We start from the raw sequence: 23494 nt of genomic DNA on the forward strand, positions 1-23494 counted from the left end.
CCTGCGGTGGGTTCGGCGCCCCGAACCTCCTGGGACCTAACGATAACCCTACCCGACACCGAACGGGGACCCTCCACCGACACCTAAGCCGGCCTCGAACCCTAAGCCTGCACTTGAGCCGCCTTGCTGCATGGGCCCTCACTTCAGCCCTCGAGGGAGATCACGAGACCGGAGCCGCTTCGGCCCTGGCGACGTCCCTGGACCGAACCCTAACCCTAGCTAAGGCTCTCTCCCCAAGAGGACCCAATGGCAACGTCGGACAACACCACGCGCCTGGCGTCCGGAAGAGGTGCAGGCTGACTCGGCATGGAACCTGGAAGCTCACCATGCCGAATCCCAGGCCCGGCTGCAGCTGCCGAGAGGATTCCGGAGGCCTCCTCGACCAGGGGCCCAATCACGTGTGTGGCCTTGGCAGCCAAAGACGGATCCTGACCGGCACGGTCCCTTGTGCCCTCAACTCAGCCCTTCGGGGAGACCACGGCCCTGCTGTGGGTTCGGCGCCTGGAGCCTCCTGGGACCTAACCCTAACCCTAACCGTACCCCGAACCGGGACCCTCCACCGCAACCTAAGCCTGCCTCGAACCCTAACCCTGCAAGTGAGCCGCCTTCGGGCATGGGCCCTCACTTCAGCCCTCGAGGGAGATCACGAGACTGGAGTCGATTCAGCCCTGGCGACGTCCCTGGGCCGAACCCTAACCCTAGCTAAGGCTCCCTCCCCATGGGGACCCAATGCCAACGTCTGACAACACCACGCGCCTGGGGTCCGGCAGCGGTGCAGGCTGACTCGGCATGGAACCTGGAAGCTCACCATGTGGTTTCCCCGCCTGGCTGCAGCTGAGCGAGAGGATTCCGGAGGCCTCCTCGAACGGGGGCCGATCGACGTCTGTGGCCCTGGCAGCCAAAGCCGGATCCTGACCGGCACCGTCCCTTGTGTCCTCAACTCAGCCCTTCGGGGAGACCACTGCCCTGCGGTGGGTTCGGCGCCCCGAGCCTCCTGGGACCTAACCCTAACCCTAACCCTAACCCGACACCGAACGGGGACCCTCCACCGACACCTAAGCCGGCCTCGAACCCTAAGCCTGCACTTGAGCCGCATTGCTGCATGGGCCCTCACTTCAGCCCTCGAGGGAGATCACGAGACCGGAGCCGCTTCGGCCCTGGCGTCGTCCCTGGACCGAACCCTAACCCTAGCTAAGGCTCTCTCCCCAAGAGGACCCAATGGCAACGTCGGACAACAACACGCGCCTGGCGTCCGGAAGAGGTGCATGCTGACTCGGCATGGAACCTGGAAGCTCACCATGCCGAATCCCAGGCCCGGCTGCAGCTGCCGAGAGGATTCCGGAGGCCTCCTCGACCAGGGGCCCAATCACGTGTGTGGCCTTGGCAGCCAAAGACGGATCCTGACCGGCACGGTCCCTTGTGCCCTCAACTCAGCCCTTCGGGGAGACCACGGCCCTGCTGTGGGTTCGGCGCCTGGAGCCTCCTGGGACCTAACCCTAACCCTAACCGTACCCCGAACCGGGACCCTCCACCGCAACCTAAGCCTGCCTCGAACCCTAACCCTGCAAGTGAGACGCCTACGGGCATGGGCCCTCACTTCAGCCCTCGAGGGAGATCACGAGACTGGAGTCGATTCAGCCCTGGCGACGTCCCTGGGCCGAACCCTAACCCTAGCTAAGGCTCCCTCCCCATGGGGACCCAATGCCAACGTCTGACAACACCACGCGCCTGGGGTCCGGCAGCGGTGCAGGCTGACTCGGCATGGAACCTGGAAGCTCACCATGTGGTTTCCCCGCCTGGCTGCAGCTGAGCGAGAGGATTCCGGAGGCCTCCTCGAACGGGGGCCGATCGACGTCTGTGGCCCTGGCAGCCAAAGCCGGATCCTGACCGGCACCGTCCCTTGTGTCCTCAACTCAGCCCTTCGGGGAGACCACTGCCCTGCGGTGGGTTCGGCGCCCCGAGCCTCCTGGGACCTAACCCTAACCTTAACCCGACACCGAACGGGGACCCTCCACCGACACCTAAGCCGGCCTCGAACCCTAAGCCTGCACTTGAGCCGCCTTGCTGCATGGGCCCTCACTTCAGCCCTCGAGGGAGATCACGAGACTGGAGCCGCTTCGGCCCTGGCGACGTCGCTGGACCGAACCCTAACCCTAGCTAAGGCTCTCTCCCCAAGATGACCCAATGGCAACGTCGGACAACACCACGCGCCTGGCGTCCGGAAGAGGTGCAGGCTGACTCGGCATGGAACCTGGAAGCTCACCATGCCGAATCCCAGGCCCGGCTGCAGCTGCCGAGAGGATTCCGGAGGCCTCCTCGACCAGGGGCCCAATCACGTGTGTGGCCTTGGCAGCCAAAGACGGATCCTGACCGGCACGGTCCCTTGTGCCCTCAACTCAGCCCTTCGGGGAGACCACGGCCCTGCTGTGGGTTCGGCGCCTGGAGCGTCCTGGGACCTAACCCTAACCCTAACCGTACCCCGAACCGGGACCCTCCACCGCAACCTAAGCCTGCCTCGAACCCTAACCCTGCAAGTGAGCCGCCTTCGGGCATGGGCCCTCACTTCAGCCCTCGAGGGAGATCACGAGACTGGAGTCGATTCAGCCCTGGCGACGTCCCTGGGCCGAACCCTAACCCTAGCTAAGGCTCCCTCCCCATGGGGACCCAATGCCAACGTCTGACAACACCACGCGCCTGGGGTCCGGCAGCGGTGCAGGCTGACTCGGCATGGAACCTGGAAGCTCACCATGTGGTTTCCCCGCCTGGCTGCAGCTGAGCGAGAGGATTCCGGAGGCCTCCTCGAACGGGGGCCGATCGACGTCTGTGGCCCTGGCAGCCAAAGCCGGATCCTGACCGGCACCGTCCCTTGTGTCCTCAACTCAGCCCTTCGGGGAGACCACTGCCCTGCGGTGGGTTCGGCGCCCCGAGCCTCCTGGGACCTAACCCTAACCCTAACCCGACACCGAACGGGGACCCTCCACCGACACCTAAGCCGGCCTCGAACCCTAAGCCTGCACTTGAGCCGCCTTGCTGCATGGGCCCTCACTTCAGCCCTCGAGGGAGATCACGAGACCGGAGCCGCTTCGGCCCTGGCGACGTCCCTGGACCGAACCCTAACCCTAGCTAAGGCTCTCTCCCCAAGAGGACCCAATGGCAACGTCGGACAACACCACGCGCCTGGCGTCCGGAAGAGGTGCAGGCTGACTCGGCATGGAACCTGGAAGCTCACCATGCCGAATCCCAGGCCCGGCTGCAGCTGCCGAGAGGATTCCGGAGGCCTCCTCGACCAGGGGCCCAATCACGTGTGTGGCCTTGGCAGCCAAAGACGGATCCTGACCGGCACGGTCCCTTGTGCCCTCAACTCAGCCCTTCGGGGAGACCACGGCCCTGCTGTGGGTTCGGCGCCTGGAGCCTCCTGGGACCTAACCCTAACCCTAACCGTACCCCGAACCGGGACCCTCCACCGCAACCTAAGCCTGCCTCGAACCCTAACCCTGCAAGTGAGCCGCCTTCGGGCATGGGCCCTCACTTCAGCCCTCGAGGGAGATCACGAGACTGGAGTCGATTCAGCCCTGGCGACGTCCCTGGGCCGAACCCTAACCCTAGCTAAGGCTCCCTCCCCATGGGGACCCAATGCCAACGTCTGACAACACCACGCGCCTGGGGTCCGGCAGCGGTGCAGGCTGACTCGGCATGGAACCTGGAAGCTCACCATGTGGTTTCCCCGCCTGGCTGCAGCTGAGCGAGAGGATTCCGGAGGCCTCCTCGAACGGGGGCCGATCGACGTCTGTGGCCCTGGCAGCCAAAGCCGGATCCTGACCGGCACCGTCCCTTGTGTCCTCAACTCAGCCCTTCGGGGAGACCACTGCCCTGCGGTGGGTTCGGCGCCCCGAGCCTCCTGGGACCTAACCCTAACCCTAACCCTAACCCGACACCGAACGGGGACCCTCCACCGACACCTAAGCCGGCCTCGAACCCTAAGCCTGCACTTGAGCCGCATTGCTGCATGGGCCCTCACTTCAGCCCTCGAGGGAGATCACGAGACCGGAGCCGCTTCGGCCCTGGCGTCGTCCCTGGACCGAACCCTAACCCTAGCTAAGGCTCTCTCCCCAAGAGGACCCAATGGCAACGTCGGACAACAACACGCGCCTGGCGTCCGGAAGAGGTGCATGCTGACTCGGCATGGAACCTGGAAGCTCACCATGCCGAATCCCAGGCCCGGCTGCAGCTGCCGAGAGGATTCCGGAGGCCTCCTCGACCAGGGGCCCAATCACGTGTGTGGCCTTGGCAGCCAAAGACGGATCCTGACCGGCACGGTCCCTTGTGCCCTCAACTCAGCCCTTCGGGGAGACCACGGCCCTGCTGTGGGTTCGGCGCCTGGAGCCTCCTGGGACCTAACCCTAACCCTAACCGTACCCCGAACCGGGACCCTCCACCGCAACCTAAGCCTGCCTCGAACCCTAACCCTGCAAGTGAGACGCCTACGGGCATGGGCCCTCACTTCAGCCCTCGAGGGAGATCACGAGACTGGAGTCGATTCAGCCCTGGCGACGTCCCTGGGCCGAACCCTAACCCTAGCTAAGGCTCCCTCCCCATGGGGACCCAATGCCAACGTCTGACAACACCACGCGCCTGGGGTCCGGCAGCGGTGCAGGCTGACTCGGCATGGAACCTGGAAGCTCACCATGTGGTTTCCCCGCCTGGCTGCAGCTGAGCGAGAGGATTCCGGAGGCCTCCTCGAACGGGGGCCGATCGACGTCTGTGGCCCTGGCAGCCAAAGCCGGATCCTGACCGGCACCGTCCCTTGTGTCCTCAACTCAGCCCTTCGGGGAGACCACTGCCCTGCGGTGGGTTCGGCGCCCCGAGCCTCCTGGGACCTAACCCTAACCTTAACCCGACACCGAACGGGGACCCTCCACCGACACCTAAGCCGGCCTCGAACCCTAAGCCTGCACTTGAGCCGCCTTGCTGCATGGGCCCTCACTTCAGCCCTCGAGGGAGATCACGAGACTGGAGCCGCTTCGGCCCTGGCGACGTCGCTGGACCGAACCCTAACCCTAGCTAAGGCTCTCTCCCCAAGATGACCCAATGGCAACGTCGGACAACACCACGCGCCTGGCGTCCGGAAGAGGTGCAGGCTGACTCGGCATGGAACCTGGAAGCTCACCATGCCGAATCCCAGGCCTGGCTGCAGCTGCCGAGAGGATTCCGGAGGCCTCCTCGACCAGGGGCCCAATCACGTGTGTGGCCTTGGCAGCCAAAGACGGATCCTGACCGGCACGGTCCCTTGTGCCCTCAACTCAGCCCTTCGGGGAGACCACGGCCCTGCTGTGGGTTCGGCGCCTGGAGCCTCCTGGGACCTAACCCTAACCCTAACCGTACCCCGAACCGGGACCCTCCACCGCAACCTAAGCCTGCCTCGAACCCTAACCCTGCAAGTGAGCCGCCTTCGGGCATGGGCCCTCACTTCAGCCCTCGAGGGAGATCACGAGACTGGAGTCGATTCAGCCCTGGCGACGTCCCTGGGCCGAACCCTAACCCTAGCTAAGGCTCCCTCCCCATGGGGACCCAATGCCAACGTCTGACAACACCACGCGCCTGGGGTCCGGCAGCGGTGCAGGCTGACTCGGCATGGAACCTGGAAGCTCACCATGTGGTTTCCCCGCCTGGCTGCAGCTGAGCGAGAGGATTCCGGAGGCCTCCTCGAACGGGGGCCGATCGACGTCTGTGGCCCTGGCAGCCAAAGCCGGATCCTGACCGGCACCGTCCCTTGTGTCCTCAACTCAGCCCTTCGGGGAGACCACTGCCCTGTGGTGGGTTCGGCGCCCCGAGCCTCCTGGGACCTAACCCTAACCCTAACCCGACACCGAACGGGGACCCTCCACCGACACCTAAGCCGGCCTCGAACCCTAAGCCTGCACTTGAGCCGCCTTGCTGCATGGGCCCTCACTTCAGCCCTCGAGGGAGATCACGAGACCGGAGCCGCTTCGGCCCTGGCGACGTCCCTGGACCGAACCCTAACCCTAGCTAAGGCTCTCTCCCCAAGAGGACCCAATTGCAACGTCGGACAACACCACGCGCCTGGCGTCCGGAAGAGGTGCAGGCTGACTCGGCATGGAACCTGGAAGCTCACCATGCTGAATCCCAGGCCCGGCTGCAGCTGCCGAGAAGATTCCTGAGGCCTCCTCGAACGGGGGCCCAATCACGTGTGTGGTCTTGGCAGCCAAAGACGGATCCTGACCGGCACGGTCCCTTGTGCCCTCAACTCAGCCCTTCGGGGAGACCACGGCCCTGCTGTGGGTTCGGCGCCTGGAGCCTCCTGGGACCTAACCCTAACCCTAACCGTACCCCGAACCGGGACCCTCCACCGCAACCTAAGCCTGCCTCGAACCCTAACCCTGCAAGTGAGCCGCCTTCGGGCATGGGCCCTCACTTCAGCCCTCGAGGGAGATCACGAGACTGGAGTCGATTCAGCCCTGGCGACGTCCCTGGGCCGAACCCTAACCCTAGCTAAGGCTCCCTCCCCATGGGGACCCAATGCCAACGTCTGACAACACCACGCGCCTGGGGTCCGGCAGCGGTGCAGGCTGACTCGGCATGGAACCTGGAAGCTCACCATGTGGTTTCCCCGCCTGGCTGCAGCTGAGCGAGAGGATTCCGGAGGCCTCCTCGAACGGGGGCCGATCGACGTCTGTGGCCCTGGCAGCCAAAGCCGGATCCTGACCGGCACCGTCCCTTGTGTCCTCAACTCAGCCCTTCGGGGAGACCACTGCCCTGCGGTGGGTTCGGCGCCCCGAGCCTCCTGGGACCTAACCCTAACCCTAACCCTAACCCGACACCGAACGGGGACCCTCCACCGACACCTAAGCCGGCCTCGAACCCTAAGCCTGCACTTGAGCCGCCTTGCTGCATGGGCCCTCACTTCAGCCCTCGAGGGAGATCACGAGACCGGAGCCGCTTCGGCCCTGGCGACGTCCCTGGACCGAACCCTAACCCTAGCTAAGGCTCTCTCCCCAAGAGGACCCAATGGCAACGTCGGACAACACCACGCGCCTGGCGTCCGGAAGAGGTGCAGGCTGACTCGGCATGGAACCTGGAAGCTCACCATGCCGAATCCCAGGCCCGGCTGCAGCTGCCGAGAGGATTCCGGAGGCCTCCTCGACCAGGGGCCCAATCACGTGTGTGGCCTTGGCAGCCAAAGACGGATCCTGACCGGCACGGTCCCTTGTGCCCTCAACTCAGCCCTTCGGGGAGACCACGGCCCTGCTGTGGGTTCGGCGCCTGGAGCCTCCTGGGACCTAACCCTAACCCTAACCGTACCCCGAACCGGGACCCTCCACCGCAACCTAAGCCTGCCTCGAACCCTAACCCTGCAAGTGAGCCGCCTTCGGGCATGGGCCCTCACTTCAGCCCTCGAGGGAGATCACGAGACTGGAGTCGATTCAGCCCTGGCGACGTCCCTGGGCCGAACCCTAACCCTAGCTAAGGCTCCCTCCCCATGGGGACCCAATGCCAACGTCTGACAACACCACGCGCCTGGGGTCCGGCAGCGGTGCAGGCTGACTCGGCATGGAACCTGGAAGCTCACCATGTGGTTTCCCCGCCTGGCTGCAGCTGAGCGAGAGGATTCCGGAGGCCTCCTCGAACGGGGGCCGATCGACGTCTGTGGCCCTGGCAGCCAAAGCCGGATCCTGACCGGCACCGTCCCTTGTGTCCTCAACTCAGCCCTTCGGGGAGACCACTGCCCTGCGGTGGGTTCGGCGCCCCGAGCCTCCTGGGACCTAAGCCTAACCCTAACCCTAACCCGACACCGAACGGGGACCCTCCACCGACACCTAAGCCGGCCTCGAACCCTAAGCCTGCACTTGAGCCGCCTTGCTGCATGGGCCCTCACTTCAGCCCTCGAGGGAGATCACGAGACCGGAGCCGCTTCGGCCCTGGCGACGTCCCTGGACCGAACCCTAACCCTAGCTAAGGCTCTCTCCCCAAGAGGACCCAATGGCAACGTCGGACAACACCACGCGCCTGGCGTCCGGAAGAGGTGCAGGCTGACTCGGCATGGAACCTGGAAGCTCACCATGCCGAATCCCAGGCCCGGCTGCAGCTGCCGAGAGGATTCCGGAGGCCTCCTCGACCAGGGGCCCAATCACGTGTGTGGCCTTGGCAGCCAAAGACGGATCCTGACCGGCACGGTCCCTTGTGCCCTCAACTCAGCCCTTCGGGGAGACCACGGCCCTGCTGTGGGTTCGGCGCCTGGAGCCTCCTGGGACCTAACCCTAACCCTAACCGTACCCCGAACCGGGACCCTCCACCGCAACCTAAGCCTGCCTCGAACCCTAACCCTGCAAGTGAGCCGCCTTCGGGCATGGGCCCTCACTTCAGCCCTCGAGGGAGATCACGAGACTGGAGTCGATTCAGCCCTGGCGACGTCCCTGGGCCGAACCCTAACCCTAGCTAAGGCTCCCTCCCCATGGGGACCCAATGCCAACGTCTGACAACACCACGGGCCTGGGGTCCGGCAGCGGTGCAGGCTGACTCGGCATGGAACCTGGAAGCTCACCATGTGGTTTCCCCGCCTGGCTGCAGCTGAGCGAGAGGATTCCGGAGGCCTCCTCGAACGGGGGCCGATCGACGTCTGTGGCCCTGGCAGCCAAAGCCGGATCCTGACCGGCACCGTCCCTTGTGTCCTCAACTCAGCCCTTCGGGGAGACCACTGCCCTGCGGTGGGTTCGGCGCCCCGAGCCTCCTGGGACCTAACCCTAACCCTAACCCGACACCGAACGGGGACCCTCCACCGACACCTAAGCCGGCCTCGAACCCTAAGCCTGCACTTGAGCCGCCTTGCTGCATGGGCCCTCACTTCAGCCCTCGAGGGAGATCACGAGACCGGAGCCGCTTCGGCCCTGGCGACGTCCCTGGACCGAACCCTAACCCTAGCTAAGGCTCTCTCCCCAAGAGGACCCAATGGCAACGTCGGACAACACCACGCGCCTGGCGTCCGGAAGAGGTGCAGGCTGACTCGGCATGGAACCTGGAAGCTCACCATGCCGAATCCCAGGCCCGGCTGCAGCTGCCGAGAGGATTCCGGAGGCCTCCTCGACCAGGGGCCCAATCACGTGTGTGGCCTTGGCAGCCAAAGACGGATCCTGACCGGCACGGTCCCTTGTGCCCTCAACTCAGCCCTTCGGGGAGACCACGGCCCTGCTGTGGGTTCGGCGCCTGGAGCCTCCTGGGACCTAACCCTAACCCTAACCGTACCCCGAACCGGGACCCTCCACCGCAACCTAAGCCTGCCTCGAACCCTAACCCTGCAAGTGAGCCGCCTTCGGGCATGGGCCCTCACTTCAGCCCTCGAGGGAGATCACGAGACTGGAGTCGATTCAGCCCTGGCGACGTCCCTGGGCCGAACCCTAACCCTAGCTAAGGCTCCCTCCCCATGGGGACCCAATGCCAACGTCTGACAACACCACGCGCCTGGGGTCCGGCAGCGGTGCAGGCTGACTCGGCATGGAACCTGGAAGCTCACCATGTGGTTTCCCCGCCTGGCTGCAGCTGAGCGAGAGGATTCCGGAGGCCTCCTCGAACGGGGGCCGATCGACGTCTGTGGCCCTGGCAGCCAAAGCCGGATCCTGACCGGCACCGTCCCTTGTGTCCTCAACTCAGCCCTTCGGGGAGACCACTGCCCTGCGGTGGGTTCGGCGCCCCGAGCCTCCTGGGACCTAACCCTAACCCTAACCCGACACCGAACGGGGACCCTCCACCGACACCTAAGCCGGCCTCGAACCCTAAGCCTGCACTTGAGCCGCCTTGCTGCATGGGCCCTCACTTCAGCCCTCAAGGGAGATCACGAGACCGGAGCCGCTTCGGCCCTGGCGACGTCCCTGGACCGAACCCTAACCCTAGCTAAGGCTCTCTCCCCAAGAGGACCCAATGGCAACGTCGGACAACACCACGCGCCTGGCGTCCGGAAGAGGTGCAGGCTGACTCGGCATGGAACCTGGAAGCTCACCATGCCGAATCCCAGGCCCGGCTGCAGCTGCCGAGAGGATTCCGGAGGCCTCCTCGACCAGGGGCCCAATCACGTGTGTGGCCTTGGCAGCCAAAGACGGATCCTGACCGGCACGGTCCCTTGTGCCCTCAACTCAGCCCTTCGGGGAGACCACGGCCCTGCTGTGGGTTCGGCGCCTGGAGCCTCCTGGGACCTAACCCTAACCCTAACCGTACCCCGAACCGGGACCCTCCACCGCAACCTAAGCCTGCCTCGAACCCTAACCCTGCAAGTGAGCCGCCTTCGGGCATGGGCCCTCACTTCAGCCCTCGAGGGAGATCACGAGACTGGAGTCGATTCAGCCCTGGCGACGTCCCTGGGCCGAACCCTAACCCTAGCTAAGGCTCCCTCCCCATGGGGACCCAATGCCAACGTCTGACAACACCACGCGCCTGGGGTCCGGCAGCGGTGCAGGCTGACTCGGCATGGAACCTGGAAGCTCACCATGTGGTTTCCCCGCCTGGCTGCAGCTGAGCGAGAGGATTCCGGAGGCCTCCTCGAACGGGGGCCGATCGACGTCTGTGGCCCTGGCAGCCAAAGCCGGATCCTGACCGGCACCGTCCCTTGTGTCCTCAACTCAGCCCTTCGGGGAGACCACTGCCCTGCCGTGGGTTCGGCGCCCGGAGCCTCCTGGGACCTAACCCTAACCCTAACCCTAACCCGACACCGAACGGGGACCCTCCACCGACACCTAAGCCGGCCTCGAACCCTAAGCCTGCACTTGAGCCGCCTTGCTGCATGGGCCCTCACTTCAGCCCTCGAGGGAGATCACGAGACCGGAGCCGCTTCGGCCCTGGCGACGTCCCTGGACCGAACCCTAACCCTAGCTAAGGCTCTCTCCCCAAGAGGACCCAATGGCAACGTCGGACAACACCACGCGCCTGGCGTCCGGAAGAGGTGCAGGCTGACTCGGCATGGAACCTGGAAGCTCACCATGCCGAATCCCAGGCCCGGCTGCAGCTGCCGAGAGGATTCCGGAGGCCTCCTCGACCAGGGGCCCAATCACGTGTGTGGCCTTGGCAGCCAAAGACGGATCCTGACCGGCACGGTCCCTTGTGCCCTCAACTCAGCCCTTCGGGGAGACCACGGCCCTGCTGTGGGTTCGGCGCCTGGAGCCTCCTGGGACCTAACCCTAACCCTAACCGTACCCCGAACCGGGACCCTCCACCGCAACCTAAGCCTGCCTCGAACCCTAACCCTGCAAGTGAGCCGCCTTCGGGCATGGGCCCTCACTTCAGCCCTCGAGGGAGATCACGAGACTGGAGTCGATTCAGCCCTGGCGACGTCCCTGGGCCGAACCCTAACCCTAGCTAAGGCTCCCTCCCCATGGGGACCCAATGCCAACGTCTGACAACACCACGCGCCTGGGGTCCGGCAGCGGTGCAGGCTGACTCGGCATGGAACCTGGAAGCTCACCATGTGGTTTCCCCGCCTGGCTGCAGCTGAGCGAGAGGATTCCGGAGGCCTCCTCGAACGGGGGCCGATCGACGTCTGTGGCCCTGGCAGCCAAAGCCGGATCCTGACCGGCACCGTCCCTTGTGTCCTCAACTCAGCCCTTCGGGGAGACCACTGCCCTGCCGTGGGTTCGGCGCCCCGAGCCTCCTGGGACCTAACCCTAACCCTAACCCTAACCCGACACCGAACGGGGACCCTCCACCGACACCTAAGCCGGCCTCGAACCCTAAGCCTGCACTTGAGCCGCCTTGCTGCATGGGCCCTCACTTCAGCCCTCGAGGGAGATCACGAGACCGGAGCCGCTTCGGCCCTGGCGACGTCCCTGGACCGAACCCTAACCCTAGCTAAGGCTCTCTCCCCAAGAGGACCCAATGGCAACGTCGGACAACACCACGCGCCTGGCGTCCGGAAGAGGTGCAGGCTGACTCGGCATGGAACCTGGAAGCTCACCATGCCGAATCCCAGGCCCGGCTGCAGCTGCCGAGAGGATTCCGGAGGCCTCCTCGACCAGGGGCCCAATCACGTGTGTGGCCTTGGCAGCCAAAGACGGATCCTGACCGGCACGGTCCCTTGTGCCCTCAACTCAGCCCTTCGGGGAGACCACGGCCCTGCTGTGGGTTCGGCGCCTGGAGCCTCCTGGGACCTAACCCTAACCCTAACCGTACCCCGAACCGGGACCCTCCACCGCAACCTAAGCCTGCCTCGAACCCTAACCCTGCAAGTGAGACGCCTACGGGCATGGGCCCTCACTTCAGCCCTCGAGGGAGATCACGAGACTGGAGTCGATTCAGCCCTGGCGACGTCCCTGGGCCGAACCCTAACCCTAGCTAAGGCTCCCTCCCCATGGGGACCCAATGCCAACGTCTGACAACACCACGCGCCTGGGGTCCGGCAGCGGTGCAGGCTGACTCGGCATGGAACCTGGAAGCTCACCATGTGGTTTCCCCGCCTGGCTGCAGCTGAGCGAGAGGATTCCGGAGGCCTCCTCGAACGGGGGCCGATCGACGTCTGTGGCCCTGGCAGCCAAAGCCGGATCCTGACCGGCACCGTCCCTTGTGTCCTCAACTCAGCCCTTCGGGGAGACCACTGCCCTGCGGTGGGTTCGGCGCCCGGAGCCTCCTGGGACCTAACCCTAACCCTAACCCTAACCCGACACCGAACGGGGACCCTCCACCGACACCTAAGCCGGCCTCGAACCCTAAGCCTGCACTTGAGCCGCCTTGCTGCATGGGCCCTCACTTCAGCCCTCGAGGGAGATCACGAGACCGGAGCCGCTTCGGCCCTGGCGACGTCCCTGGACCGAACCCTAACCCTAGCTAAGGCTCTCTCCCCAAGAGGACCCAATGGCAACGTCGGACAACACCACGCGCCTGGCGTCCGGAAGAGGTGCAGGCTGACTCGGCATGGAACCTGGAAGCTCACCATGCCGAATCCCAGGCCCGGCTGCAGCTGCCGAGAGGATTCCGGAGGCCTCCTCGACCAGGGGCCCAATCACGTGTGTGGCCTTGGCAGCCAAAGACGGATCCTGACCGGCACGGTCCCTTGTGCCCTCAACTCAGCCCTTCGGGGAGACCACGGCCCTGCTGTGGGTTCGGCGCCTGGAGCCTCCAGGGACCTAACCCTAACCCTAACCGTACCCCGAACCGGGACCCTCCACCGCAACCTAAGCCTGCCTCGAACCCTAACCCTGCAAGTGAGCCGCCTTCGGGCATGGGCCCTCACTTCAGCCCTCGAGGGAGATCACGAGACTGGAGTCGATTCAACCCTGGCGACGTCCCTGGGCCGAACCCTAACCCTAGCTAAGGCTCCCTCCCCATGGGGACCCAATGCCAACGTCTGACAACACCACGCGCCTGGGGTCCGGCAGCGGTGCAGGCTGACTCGGCATGGAAACTGGAAGCTCACCATGTGGTTTCCCCGCCTGGCTGCAGCTGAGCGAGAGGATTCCGGAGGCCTCCTCGAACGGGGGCCGATCGACGTCTGTGGCCCTGGCAGCCAAAGCCGGATCCTGACCGGCACCGTCCCTTGTGTCCTCAACTCAGCCCTTCGGGGAGACCACTGCCCTGCGGTGGGTTCGGCGCCCCGAGCCTCCTGGGACCTAACCCTAACCCTAACCCGACACCGAACGGGGACCCTCCACCGACACCTAAGCCGGCCTCGAACCCTAAGCCTGCACTTGAGCCGCCTTGCTGCATGGGCCCTCACTTCAGCCCTCGAGGGAGATCACGAGACCGGAGCCGCTTCGGCCCTGGCGACGTCCCTGGACCGAACCCTAACCCTAGCTAAGGCTCTCTCCCCAAGAGGACCCAATGGCAACGTCGGACAACACCACGCGCCTGGCGTCCGGAAGAGGTGCAGGCTGACTCGGCATGGAACCTGGAAGCTCACCATGCCGAATCCCAGGCCCGGCTGCAGCTGCCGAGAGGATTCCGGAGGCCTCCTCGACCAGGGGCCCAATCACGTGTGTGGCCTTGGCAGCCAAAGACGGATCCTGACCGGCACGGTCCCTTGTGCCCTCAACTCAGCCCTTCGGGGAGACCACGGCCCTGCTGTGGGTTCGGCGCCTGGAGCCTCCTGGGACCTAACCCTAACCCTAACCGTACCCCGAACCGGGACCCTCCACCGCAACCTAAGCCTGCCTCGAACCCTAACCCTGCAAGTGAGCCGCCTTCGGGCATGGGCCCTCACTTCAGCCCTCGAGGGAGATCACGAGACTGGAGTCGATTCAGCCCTGGCGACGTCCCTGGGCCGAACCCTAACCCTAGCTAAGGCTCCCTCCCCATGGGGACCCAATGCCAACGTCTGACAACACCACGCGCCTGGGGTCCGGCAGCGGTGCAGACTGACTCGGCATGGAACCTGGAAGCTCACCATGTGGTTTCCCCGCCTGGCTGCAGCTGAGCGAGAGGATTCCGGAGGCCTCCTCGAACGGGGGCCGATCGACGTCTGTGGCCCTGGCAGCCAAAGCCGGATCCTGACCGGCACCGTCCCTTGTGTCCTCAACTCAGCCCTTCGGGGAGACCACTGCCCTGCGGTGGGTTCGGCGCCCCGAGCCTCCTGGGACCTAACCCTAACCCTAACCCGACACCGAACAGGGACCCTCCACCGACACCTAAGCCGGCCTCGAACCCTAAGCCTGCACTTGAGCCGCCTTGCTGCATGGGCCCTCACTTCAGCCCTCGAGGGAGATCACGAGACCGGAGCCGCTACGGCCCTGGCGATGTCCCTGGACCGAACCCTAACCCTAGCTAAGGCTCTCTCCCCAAGAGGACCCAATGGCAACGTCGGACAACAACACGCGCCTGGCGTCCGGAAGAGGTGCAGGCTGACTCGGCATGGAACCTGGAAGCTCACCATGCCGAATCCCAGGCCTGGCTGCAGCTGCCGAGAGGATTCCGGAGGCCTCCTCGACCAGGGGCCCAATCACGTGTGTGGCCTTGGCAGCCAAAGACGGATCCTGACCGGCACGGTCCCTTGTGCCCTCAACTCAGCCCTTCGGGGAGACCACGGCCCTGCTGTGGGTTCGGCGCCTGGAGCCTCCTGGGACCTAACCCTAACCCTAACCGTACCCCGAACCGGGACCCTCCACCGCAACCTAAGCCTGCCTCGAACCCTAACCCTGCAAGTGAGCCGCCTTCGGGCATGGGCCCTCACTTCAGCCCTCGAGGGAGATCACGAGACTGGAGTCGATTCAGCCCTGGCGACGTCCCTGGGCCGAACCCTAACCCTAGCTAAGGCTCCCTCCCCATGGGGACCCAATGCCAACGTCTGACAACACCACGCGCCTGGGGTCCGGCAGCGGTGCAGGCTGACTCGGCATGGAACCTGGAAGCTCACCATGTGGTTTCCCCGCCTGGCTGCAGCTGAGCGAGAGGATTCCGGAGGCCTCCTCGAACGGGGGCCGAACGACGTCTGTGGCCCTGGCAGCCAAAGCCGGATCCTGACCGGCACCGTCCCTTGTGTCCTCAACTCAGCCCTTCGGGGAGACCACTGCCCTGCCGTGGGTTCGGCGCCCCGAGCCTCCTGGGACCTAACCCTAACCCTAACCCTAACCCGACTCCGAACGGGGACCCTCCACCGACACCTAAGCCGGCCTCGAACCCTAAGCCTGCACTTGAGCCGCCTTGCTGCATGGGCCCTCACTTCAGCCCTCGAGGGAGATCACGAGACCGGAGCCGCTTCGGCCCTGGCGTCGTCCCTGGACCGAACCCTAACCCTAGCTAAGGCTCTCTCCCCAAGAGGACCCAATGGCAACGTCGGACAACAACACGCGCCTGGCGTCCGGAAGAGGTGCAGGCTGACTCGGCATGGAACCTGGAAGCTCACCATGCCGAATCCCAGGCCTGGCTGCAGCTGCCGAGAGGATTCCGGAGGCCTCCTCGACCAGGGGCCCAATCACGTGTGTGGCCTTGGCAGCCAAAGACGGATCCTGACCGGCACGGTCCCTTGTGCCCTCAACTCAGCCCTTCGGGGAGACCACGGCCCTGCTGTGGGTTCGGCGCCTAGAGCCTCCTGGGACCTAACCCTAACCCTAACCGTACCCCGAACCGGGACCCTCCACCGACACCTGAGCCGGCCTCGAACCCTAAGCCTGCACTTGAGCCGCATTGCTGCATGGGCCCTCACTTCAGCCCTCGAGGGAGATCACGAGACCGGAGCCGCTTCGGCCCTGGCGTCGTCCCTGGACCGAACCCTAACCCTAGCTAAGGCTCTCTCCCCAAGAGGACCCAATGGCAACGTCGGACAACAACACGCGCCTGGCGTCCGGAAGAGGTGCAGGCTGACTCGGCATGGAACCTGGAAGCTCACCATGCCGAATCCCAGGCCTGGCTGCAGCTGCCGAGAGGATTCCGGAGGCCTCCTCGACCAGGGGCCCAATCACGTGTGTGGCCTTGGCAGCCAAAGACGGATCCTGACCGGCACGGTCCCTTGTGCCCTCAACTCAGCCCTTCGGGGAGACCACGGCCCTGCTGTGGGTTCGGCGCCTGGAGCCTCCTGGGACCTAACCCTAACCCTAACCGTACCCCGAACCGGGACCCTCCACCGCAACCTAAGCCTGCCTCGAACCCTAACCCTGCAAGTGAGCCGCCTTCGGGCATGGGCCCTCACTTCAGCCCTCGAGGGAGATCACGAGACTGGAGTCGATTCAGCCCTGGCGACGTCCCTGGGCCGAACCCTAACCCTAGCTAAGGCTCCCTCCCCATGGGGACCCAATGCCAACGTCTGACAACACCACGCGCCTGGGGTCCGGCAGCGGTGCAGACTGACTCGGCATGGAACCTGGAAGCTCACCATGTGGTTTCCCCGCCTGGCTGCAGCTGAGCGAGAGGATTCCGGAGGCCTCCTCGAACGGGGGCCGATCGACGTCTGTGGCCCTGGCAGCCAAAGCCGGATCCTGACCGGCACCGTCCCTTGTGTCCTCAACTCAGCCCTTCGGGGAGACCACTGCCCTGCGGTGGGTTCGGCGCCCCGAGCCTCCTGGGACCTAACCCTAACCCTAACCCTAACCCGACACCGAACGGGGACCCTCCACCGACACCTAAGCCGGCCTCGAACCCTAAGCCTGCACTTGAGCCGCCTTGCTGCATGGGCCCTCACTTCAGCCCTCGAGGGAGATCACGAGACCGGAGCCGCTTCGGCCCTGGCGACGTCCCTGGACCGAACCCTAACCCTAGCTAAGGCTCTCTCCCCAAGAGGACCCAATGGCAACGTCGGACAACACCACGCGCCTGGCGTCCGGAAGAGGTGCAGGCTGACTCGGCATGGAACCTGGAAGCTCACCATGCCGAATCCCAGGCCCGGCTGCAGCTGCCGAGAGGATTCCGGAGGCCTCCTCGACCAGGGGCCCAATCACGTGTGTGGCCTTGGCAGCCAAAGACGGATCCTGACCGGCACGGTCCCTTGTGCCCTCAACTCAGCCCTTCGGGGAGACCACGGCCCTGCTGTGGGTTCGGCGCCTGGAGCCTCCTGGGACCTAACCCTAACCCTAACCGTACCCCGAACCGGGACCCTCCACCGCAACCTAAGCCTGCCTCGAACCCTAACCCTGCAAGTGAGCCGCCTTCGGGCCTGGGCCCTCACTTCAGCCCTCGAGGGAGATCACGAGACTGGAGTCGATTCAGCCCTGGCGACGTCCCTGGGCCGAACCCTAACACTAGCTAAGGCTCCCTCCCCATGGGGACCCAATGCCAACGTCTGACAACACCACGCGCCTGGGGTCCGGCAGCGGTGCAGGCTGACTCGGCATGGAACCTGGAAGCTCACCATGTGGTTTCCCCGCCTGGCTGCTGCTGAGCGAGAGGATTCCGGAGGCCTCCTCGAACGGGGGCCGATCGACGTCTGTGGCCCTGGCAGCCAAAGCCGGATCCTGACCGGCACCGTCCCTTGTGTCCTCAACTCAGCCCTTCGGGGAGACCACTGCCCTGCCGTGGGTTCGGCGCCCGGAGCCTCCTGGGACCTAACCCTAACCCTAACCCTAACCCGACACCGAACGGGGACCCTCCACCGACACCTAAGCCGGCCTCGAACCCTAAGCCTGCACTTGAGCCGCCTTGCTGCATGGGCCCTCACTTCAGCCCTCGAGGGAGATCACGAGACCGGAGCCGCTTCGGCCCTGGCGACGTCCCTGGACCGAACCCTAACCCTAGCTAAGGCTCTCTCCCCAAGAGGACCCAATGGCAACGTCGGACAACACCACGCGCCTGGCGTCCGGAAGAGGTGCAGGCTGACTCGGCATGGAACCTGGAAGCTCACCATGCCGAATCCCAGGCCCGGCTGCAGCTGCCGAGAGGATTCCGGAGGCCTCCTCGACCAGGGGCCCAATCACGTGTGTGGCCTTGGCAGCCAAAGACGGATCCTGACCGGCACGGTCCCTTGTGCCCTCAACTCAGCCCTTCGGGGAGACCACGGCCCTGCTGTGGGTTCGGCGCCTGGAGCCTCCTGGGACCTAACCCTAACCCTAACCGTACCCCGAACCGGGACCCTCCACCGCAACCTAAGCCTGCCTCGAACCCTAACCCTGCAAGTGAGCCGCCTTCGGGCATGGGCCCTCACTTCAGCCCTCGAGGGAGATCACGAGACTGGAGTCGATTCAGCCCTGGCGACGTCCCTGGGCCGAACCCTAACCCTAGCTAAGGCTCCCTCCCCATGGGGACCCAATGCCAACGTCTGACAACACCACGCGCCTGGGGTCCGGCAGCGGTGCAGGCTGACTCGGCATGGAACCTGGAAGCTCACCATGTGGTTTCCCCGCCTGGCTGCAGCTGAGCGAGAGGATTCCGGAGGCCTCCTCGAACGGGGGCCGATCGACGTCTGTGGCCCTGGCAGCCAAAGCCGGATCCTGACCGGCACCGTCCCTTGTGTCCTCAACTCAGCCCTTCGGGGAGACCACTGCCCTGCGGTGGGTTCGGCGCCCCGAGCCTCCTGGGACCTAACCCTAACCCTAACCCTAACCCGACACCGAACGGGGACCCTCCACCGACACCTAAGCCGGCCTCGAACCCTAAGCCTGCACTTGAGCCGCCTTGCTGCATGGGCCCTCACTTCAGCCCTCGAGGGAGATCACGAGACCGGAGCCGCTTCGGCCCTGGCGACGTCCCTGGACCGAACCCTAACCCTAGCTAAGGCTCTCTCCCCAAGAGGACCCAATGGCAACGTCGGACAACACCACGCGCCTGGCGTCCGGAAGAGGTGCAGGCTGACTCGGCATGGAACCTGGAAGCTCACCATGCCGAATCCCAGGCCCGGCTGCAGCTGCCGAGAGGATTCCGGAGGCCTCCTCGAACGGGGGCCCAATCACGTGTGTGGCCTTGGCAGCCAAAGACGGATCCTGACCGGCACGGTCCCTTGTGCCCTCAACTCAGCCCTTCGGGGAGACCACGGCCCTGCTGTGGGTTCGGCGCCTGGAGCCTCCTGGGACCTAACCCTAACCCTAACCGTACCCCGAACCGGGACCCTCCACCGCAACCTAAGCCTGCCTCGAACCCTAACCCTGCAAGTGAGCCGCCTTCGGGCATGGGCCCTCACTTCAGCCCTCGAGGGAGATCACGAGACTGGAGTCGATTCAGCCCTGGCGACGTCCCTGGGCCGAACCCTAACCCTAGCTAAGGCTCCCTCCCCATGGGGACCCAATGCCAACGTCTGACAACACCACGCGCCTGGGGTCCGGCAGCGGTGCAGGCTGACTCGGCATGGAACCTGGAAGCTCACCATGTGGTTTCCCCGCCTGGCTGCAGCTGAGCGAGAGGATTCCGGAGGCCTCCTCGAACGGGGGCCGATCGACGTCTGTGGCCCTGGCAGCCAAAGCCGGATCCTGACCGGCACCGTCCCTTGTGTCCTCAACTCAGCCCTTCGGGGAGACCACTGCCCTGCGGTGGGTTCGGAGCCCCGAGCCTCCTGGGACCTAACCCTAACCCTAACCCTAACCCGACACCGAACGGGGACCCTCCACCGACACCTAAGCCGGCCTCGAACCCTAAGCCTGCACTTGAGCCGCCTTGCTGCATGGGCCCTCACTTCAGCCCTCGAGGGAGATCACGAGACCGGAGCCGCTTCGGCCCTGGCGACGTCCCTGGACCGAACCCTAACCCTAGCTAAGGCTCTCTCCCCAAGAGGACCCAATGGCAACGTCGGACAACACCACGCGCCTGGCGTCCGGAAGAGGTGCAGGCTGACTCGGCATGGAACCTGGAAGCTCACCATGCCGAATCCCAGGCCCGGCTGCAGCTGCCGAGAAGATTCCTGAGGCCTCCTCGAACGGGGGCCCAATCACGTGTGTGGTCTTGGCAGCCAAAGACGGATCCTGACCGGCACGGTCCCTTGTGCCCTCAACTCAGCCCTTCGGGGAGACCACGGCCCTGCTGTGGGTTCGGCGCCTGGAGCCTCCTGGGACCTAACCCTAACCCTAACCGTACCCCGAACCGGGACCCTCCACCGCAACCTAAGCCTGCCTCGAACCCTAACCCTGCAAGTGAGCCGCCTTCGGGCATGGGCCCTCACTTCAGCCCTCGAGGGAGATCACGAGACTGGAGTCGATTCAGCCCTGGCGACGTCCCTGGGCCGAACCCTAACCCTAGCTAAGGCTCCCTCCCCATGGGGACCCAATGCCAACGTCTGACAACACCACGCGCCTGGGGTCCGGCAGCGGTGCAGGCTGACTCGGCATGGAACCTGGAAGCTCACCATGTGGTTTCCCCGCCTGGCTGCAGCTGAGCGAGAGGATTCCGGAGGCCTCCTCGAACGGGGGCCGATCGACGTCTGTGGCCCTGGCAGCCAAAGCCGGATCCTGACCGGCACCGTCCCTTGTGTCCTCAACTCAGCCCTTCGGGGAGACCACTGCCCTGCGGTGGGTTCGGCGCCCCGAGCCTCCTGGGACCTAACCCTAACCCTAACCCTAACCCGACACCGAACGGGGACCCTCCACCGACACCTAAGCCGGCCTCGAACCCTAAGCCTGCACTTGAGCCGCCTTGCTGCATGGGCCCTCACTTCAGCCCTCGAGGGAGATCACGAGACCGGAGCCGCTTCGGCCCTGGCGACGTCCCTGGACCGAACCCTAACCCTAGCTAAGGCTCTCTCCCCAAGAGGACCCAATGGCAACGTCGGACAACACCACGCGCCTGGCGTCCGGAAGAGGTGCAGGCTGACTCGGCATGGAACCTGGAAGCTCACCATGCCGAATCCCAGGCCCGGCTGCAGCTGCCGAGAGGATTCCGGAGGCCTCCTCGACCAGGGGCCCAATCACGTGTGTGGCCTTGGCAGCCAAAGACGGATCCTGACCGGCACGGTCCCTTGTGCCCTCAACTCAGCCCTTCGGGGAGACCACGGCCCTGCTGTGGGTTCGGCGCCTGGAGCCTCCTGGGACCTAACCCTAACCCTAACCGTACCCCGAACCGGGACCCTCCACCGCAACCTAAGCCTGCCTCGAACCCTAACCCTGCAAGTGAGCCGCCTTCGGGCATGGGCCCTCACTTCAGCCCTCGAGGGAGATCACGAGACTGGAGTCGATTCAGCCCTGGCGACGTCCCTGGGCCGAACCCTAACCCTAGCTAAGGCTCCCTCCCCATGGGGACCCAATGCCAACGTCTGACAACACCACGCGCCTGGGGTCCGGCAGCGGTGCAGACTGACTCGGCATGGAACCTGGAAGCTCACCATGTGGTTTCCCCGCCTGGCTGCAGCTGAGCGAGAGGATTCCGGAGGCCTCCTCGAACGGGGGCCGATCGACGTCTGTGGCCCTGGCAGCCAAAGCCGGATCCTGACCGGCACCGTCCCTTGTGTCCTCAACTCAGCCCTTCGGGGAGACCACTGCCCTGCGGTGGGTTCGGCGCCCCGAGCCTCCTGGGACCTAACCCTAACCCTAACCCTAACCCGACACCGAACGGGGACCCTCCACCGACACCTAAGCCGGCCTCGAACCCTAAGCCTGCACTTGAGCCGCCTTGCTGCATGGGCCCTCACTTCAGCCCTCGAGGGAGATCACGAGACCGGAGCCGCTTCGGCCCTGGCGACGTCCCTGGACCGAACCCTAACCCTAGCTAAGGCTCTCTCCCCAAGAGGACCCAATGGCAACGTCGGACAACACCACGCGCCTGGCGTCCGGAAGAGGTGCAGGCTGACTCGGCATGGAACCTGGAAGCTCACCATGCTGAATCCCAGGCCCGGCTGCAGCTGCCGAGAAGATTCCTGAGGCCTCCTCGAACGGGGGCCCAATCACGTGTGTGGCCTTGGCAGCCAAAGACGGATCCTGACCGGCACGGTCCCTTGTGCCCTCAACTCAGCCCTTCGGGGAGACCACGGCCCTGCTGTGGGTTCGGCGCCTGGAGCCTTCTGGGACCTAACCCTAACCCTAACCGTACCCCGAACCGGGACCCTCCACCGCAACCTAAGCCTGCCTCGAACCCTAACCCTGCAAGTGAGCCGCCTTCGGGCATGGGCCCTCACTTCAGCCCTCGAGGGAGATCACGAGACTGGAGTCGATTCAGCCCTGGCGACGTCCCTGGGCCGAACCCTAACCCTAGCTAAGGCTCCCTCCCCATGGGGACCCAATGCCAACGTCTGACAACACCACGCGCCTGGGGTCCGGCAGCGGTGCAGGCTGACTCGGCATGGAACCTGGAAGCTCACCATGTGGTTTCCCCGCCTGGCTGCAGCTGAGCGAGAGGATTCCGGAGGCCTCCTCGAACGGGGGCCGATCGACGTCTGTGGCCCTGGCAGCCAAAGCCGGATCCTGACCGGCACCGTCCCTTGTGTCCTCAACTCAGCCCTTCGGGGAGACCACTGCCCTGCGGTGGGTTCGGCGCCCCGAGCCTCCTGGGACCTAACCCTAACCCTAACCCGACACCGAACGGGGACCCTCCACCGACACCTAAGCCGGCCTCGAACCCTAAGCCTGCACTTGAGCCGCCTTGCTGCATGGGCCCTCACTTCAGCCCTCGAGGGAGATCACGAGACCGGAGCCGCTTCGGCCCTGGCGACGTCCCTGGACCGAACCCTAACCCTAGCTAAGGCTCTCTCCCCAAGAGGACCCAATGGCAACGTCGGACAACACCACGCGCCTGGCGTCCGGAAGAGGTGCAGGCTGACTCGGCATGGAACCTGGAAGCTCACCATGCCGAATCCCAGGCCCGGCTGCAGCTGCCGAGAGGATTCCGGAGGCCTCCTCGACCAGGGGCCCAATCACGTGTGTGGCCTTGGCAGCCAAAGACGGATCCTGACTGGCACGGTCCCTTGTGCCCTCAACTCAGCCCTTCGGGGAGACCACGGCCCTGCTGTGGGTTCGGCGCCTGGAGCCTCCTGGGACCTAACCCTAACCCTAACCGTACCCCGAACCGGGACCCTCCACCGCAACCTAAGCCTGCCTCGAACCCTAACCCTGCAAGTGAGCCGCCTTCGGGCATGGGCCCTCACTTCAGCCCTCGAGGGAGATCACGAGACTGGAGTCGATTCAGCCCTGGCGACGTCCCTGGGCCGAACCCTAACCCTAGCTAAGGC

The sequence above is a fragment of the Panthera onca genome, chromosome B1 (genome assembly GCF_046562875.1).
Source record: "Panthera onca isolate mPanOnc1 chromosome B1, mPanOnc1 haplotype 2, whole genome shotgun sequence".
Taxonomy (NCBI): domain Eukaryota; kingdom Metazoa; phylum Chordata; class Mammalia; order Carnivora; family Felidae; genus Panthera; species Panthera onca.